Raw genomic sequence first — 5,531 nt, 5'->3', positions numbered from 1 at the left:
GGGAAAAAGTTCACAGGGACTGTCAATAGTTCAGCAGCTCTAGCTGCACAGGAAGTGAAAGCTATAAAGTCAGGAGTGTGGATGGCCTTGGTGAACATCGAAAAGGCTTCCTACTCCCGCAGGCTCCATTTTATTACTGTCAGTATTTAAAATGTGCTATGCTGCAGTATGGAAAGAGGATGAATCCACAGCTGTGTAACAGTGTGTGTACGATCAGTGCAAGTAGTGATGATCTGCTCAGGTAACCATTTCATTTGCATAGGACATAAATGATCGCAGCAGCTGAGAGTGACGGCAGGATTTATATCCTGACACTGATATGTACATCATTCTGTATCAGCTTGCCTTGAAATGCAACAGACGGATATGTGTCTGCAGCTGTGCAAATTCCACAAAAAGTGCACTTGTATTCTTGAAGAGAGGATAGTGCTCTCTTTCAAAGGCTGGATATGTTATGGTTCTCGTCTTTTATGACACATGAGATGGAGCAGAGGGATAGGGGTCCCATGGACAGATGAGACATTGAGATGTATAAATGAAAACGCTGTGTCCATTTGTCTCGTCAGTAATGGACAGGACAGCCAATCAATCTGTAATGACCCTCTCTCTTGTCTTAATAATGGCGTCATATATAATGATGATGAAACTGATGTAATGTCAGCAAGTATTGTGGCTCTTGTGTCAGATTGTGTCTGTTAATCAGATCGGGCTGCTTTTGAACCTCATCAGGTGAAGTGTTCTGCTCAAGACAGAGGCTTTAAACAATATGAATGGAAACAGGTATTCACTCTGTTAGTTATTGCAACAATATAACATAGTGTCGTGATTCATGAGTTGCCACATGCAATTTATAACCAACACATAATTACTATATTGACTTTCTAGAAAAACAATTGACACGGATGGAAATTAAGCAGATTAGCTTTCTCTCATTCTATTTTATTTTATTTTACATTGTGTGGATGGAGAATCAACTGTTTAGCAAATGAATTGACTCAAAGCAACGTTGTTTTGATATGTAGCATTACATGTTGCAATTAGAAGACAGTGCTTTGTATTCCTGTGCCTTCGCTTATTTACACGTGTCATTTCACAACACTGCATTTGGAATATGTGCAAAATTAGCTTAGTTTTTGTATGGAATGCGTTTCAGATACAGTAAATGGGATTTGTCTCGTCTGACGAAACAGTGCAGTTCATAAGGCTTATTGTTTTTTAAACACTTAATCCAAAAACTGCTGTGAAAGATGTGCTGAAAACGACAACAACAAGAACCAAGGTAATAGGAAACGGGAGTCTTAATTCAATTAAAAAAGCACTAAGAAAGAATAATTTATTTCTTCTGTACAATTTAAGCCAAGTTCCCACAAGCAATTTCATAATGGTGTGAGTGTCTTTAATTATCTTGGTAGGATATTTGTTGGAGCATATTAGGGTTACATATCTCTGTTATCATGTATTAGATGTTAAACTCTCCTGGATATCACTGAGACATTATTCTTTGTCAAATTATTCTAAGAGCAGCACTAAGAATTAGGAAGAGGAATATGTAGAATTTTAAGTTGGAGAAGATAATATAATTATAATTGCCATCCATCTGCTGTTAGCTTTTACCAAGAACAGTAAAGCCACTCATCATGATTCATAAGAACCATAGAGGTAAATAAACTTCACTTATTCAGGTAGTCATCTACATTTGCTAAATGCACTGTATTGCATTAAATAGTACCTCCTCCTTTTTATAATAGGTTCTAGAGTGGGGATCACTCCTAAAACGTATGGTGGATGACCAAAAATAATGAGAGCTTTGGGGCAGGCGTGTTTTCTCCTGCTCTAGCAGACATCTCGATGTTAAATAAACCGTCTTTCTCTCAGTCTTGGTCAATGTCCTGTCAGTGCATTTTTCGTTTTAGCAAACTGTCTGTTGGGGTTCGTCTGGCTCGGCTGACGGGGTCTTTGTTCTGTGGACTGTTGTATCAAAAAGAGCAGGGGGTATAGTAATGCTGCTCCCTGAGAGGTGAGCCTTTAACCTCAGCACAATAAAGTGAGGCATCACAATTCAAAGGGCCGCCCTACAGTCTGTACACAGTAATCTGTTCAGTCATGCGTCACTGTCACCCACATTCTTTGTGCCATCACATTTCTGTCGTGTCGTAAATACTTCAATCACAGCATGTCTCCCCTCGAGGAATAGAACTTTCTTGAACCAGAGCAGAGGGCAGGTCAGCTTCACATTCCAGCCAACAGCTCATCCATCAGGTTGAGCAATAATGGCACCTTCTGTGTCCTAAGAACAGTTTTCATAAGACACAGAGGACTTGACTTTGTGTTAACAACAGCAGTGTATCAAAAGGTGCCTGCATTGCATGACATGTTCCGCCGTGTTTCTAAAAGTAATTTCAAATAAAGGACGATTTGGAATGTATTCTCTTTTATGAAGCTGCTGCTGACCATTGACCGTTTACAGATGGTCGAGCAAGGTTTGATGACACCCATTGGTTTTCACTTAAGGGGCAGCAGCATCTTGGTTCTGTTCAGAGTCAGGACCTGAAAAATATGGATCGTGAGATATTGCCTTTCACACTCTGGAAACGTGCGCCATCATCTCTGATTGCAGCAAAGGTTAGCTTTTCTGAAAACACCTTTCTTCTACTTCCCTAACTAGCTAGATACTGCCAACCCAATTATTAATTTACCGCAGACTTCAGCAACATATTAGAAGTAAATGTATGCTGACTGACTCAAGTTTGATGTAAGTAATGGCAGCAACTGTAATGTAACTAGAATTCGGGAAGATTGTCATACAGTCCACCTATGACAATGTTCCCGAATTCCAGTTACATTACATTGTTGCGTACGAGTAAAATGTACTCACTTGGAGCCTTGAATCACCACTATGCTTCCACTTTATTATAAAACGTTATGCCTGACAGCGTCAATGCATTATCATTCGGCTCTCGTGTCAGAGCAATGCGCTACAGATGAATGGCTTTACATAACACCAAAAGGTCATCTCTGTGAAAGGACAGAACAAGCCAAAACTGCACTATAAAATAAAAAGACAAATACAATTATTTGCATAGTTACACTAAACAAATATATATCCTTTATTTAACCAGGTAAAAGACTCATTGAGATTAAAATCTCTTTTCCAAGAGCGACCTGGCCAAGAAGGGCAGCATGTACAAAGTTACAACCATAGACGTTACAACAGATAAAACACAGACATGACAGGCAGACAAATACAGCTGTAAAACACAAATAAAATGGCAAATAAGAAGAGAGAAGAGTTCTCTGTTACTTTTTCACTATTTGTCAAGATGAGGGATGCATATGGTATTAATCGAGTGAAGAATAGCGTTATGGCCTTATATTTTTTCAGCACAATCCGCTGTTCTGGCCTCATTATTTGGAGTGCTAAACAAAGATGTTGCCCCCCTGTCACTGCGCAATTTAGGAAACATCAAACTTAGACAATATCTTCAGAGATGAGGAGGTCATCAGAGAATTGTTCGTGTCTTTGTTTATGACTGTGCTTCATTGGGGTAACTTTCAGACAAAAAGGGAGTGGTTATCTCAAATTGAACATGTGACATATCGGCATAGTATCTCAACAATTAGATGACAGCGTAAGATATGTCCAGCCACACTCTGGAAGGATTTTCCCCGGGGATGTTGCTGCCTTGCATTATGCTAAATAGTCAAACCAATCGGTGCACCACATGGATGATCCTGCCTGCTGTTGTCATGGAAATCATATCCGAGTGAGTGGTATACGTCAACTAAACTATACTCCTTTATCTTTAAATTACCTGCCAGAAGAAAAGCTACTATGTATTTCACTAAATAAGGATTATTTCTGTCTTCATGTATTATCCCATATTTGTTTACCCTGTTGTCCTTGGACATCGTATCCTTTTAGTCTTTCATTTGGAAGAGTAGGCAGATTAAAGGCCAGAGATCACCAGAGTGATTTAAGTACTTTAACCTAAATGACTTGGGATATTATGCTTTAAAAGGGATTTTAATTTGTGCTGTTACTATGCTGTGATTTAGGTCCAACACTTTTACCAGCAGCACTAGTGTGAAAAGTTGCAATGAGTTTTGTTTTTGAAGCTTCTGGGGTTACCAATTGATGAACTCATGTAATTCAAATATTCTGAATAACTAGCTATAAAACACACTCCTCAACCAAAGATTTAAATAAGTGATGTTCCTATTTATCACAACAACATTGAGTTTACGTTTCAATTACAAAACCTTATATTTATCCACAAACCTAATAGTCTTTCCCATAGGCAAACAATTTATTTTATTATCGTTTCTTGATAATCATGCATGGTCACAATTTAAGGGCCCATTTCCCCTCCCGCACAGCAGTTAAGTCCCTTTTCATTTTCTTGTGGGATTAAGTGGTTGGCGGCGTTATTTACATTAAATATTCTGGACCTACATAACACATATTTTCCGTCTGAACTTTATTTTGATCTATACTAGGTAAACAAAAGAGGATTTTGACTTCCCTTGTGGCCTTTATGAGCAGGTGCAAAAATGAAATGAATTAAAATAAGTACTCAGTACTTTTTTATAGAAAATTACTGATTGTTTGCAATCAGTATAGAGTTCTATATCTACAGAGACATCAGAGGAAGGACATGTATTTACTGCTTCCCCCTCCCCCACTTGTTATGTACATTAAATCAGAGTATACTGGTCCTTAATCTAGTGTGAACAATGTGTACCTTAACCTTTCATCATATATTCCCCAATGTCAACTAATTTATATGATTTTATATGTTTTCATTTGATGGTAAGAACAATCAAAAATGCTTTTATGTATGTCAAATTCCCAAAACCAATAACTGGTTCACGGACAGTATATACGTTTAAAAAGAAAGACAGCAGATGATATTAGTTGTGTTTCTTTGGACACAATGTGATTAAAGAGGTTCCCCATGTCCTGTAAATATCCTCTCTGACTGATAGCTTGCACAGCAGACAGCAGCTTAGTAAGGCAAAGCCTCTTATTTTCCTGTGCATTGCTTTCTCTAGACTTGATAACCTGCATTACAATTCATTAGTATGCTAACAACGTGAACATTTGCATACATGAGTGTTATTCTTTTCATTTATGTTTGACCAGCAGTGCACATTGGAATGCAAAACCTTAGCTGAAAAAGGATGCATTGCACCAAATATATGATTAAGGCTCACTGCTTTGGTATACAAATACTTGACAGGTAAACCAATGAGTCATGTGTGGTGGTAACATGTATTTCTCAGTTTTGACAATGAACGGTTGGGTTAGTTTAGCAATAAACGAGAGTTTAATACAACTAAAAGCATTACATTTTCCAGTAAATCAAATTCAAAGTAGAGCTCTGTCTGACCTGCATACATTTTGAGTGTGGGTGTAATTTTGACAGACACTGCTGTTCCACAGCTGGTTGCAAAACAGAAATAAATGAGTACCTCAGAGTAGGAGAGAAGTAGCACAATTGTGGAGGATGAGTTGTTCAACTATTTGACAA

This window comes from Pseudochaenichthys georgianus, chromosome 13 (genome assembly GCF_902827115.2).
Source record: "Pseudochaenichthys georgianus chromosome 13, fPseGeo1.2, whole genome shotgun sequence".
Lineage (NCBI taxonomy): Eukaryota > Metazoa > Chordata > Actinopteri > Perciformes > Channichthyidae > Pseudochaenichthys > Pseudochaenichthys georgianus.
This window is presented reverse-complemented; position numbering follows the sequence as displayed.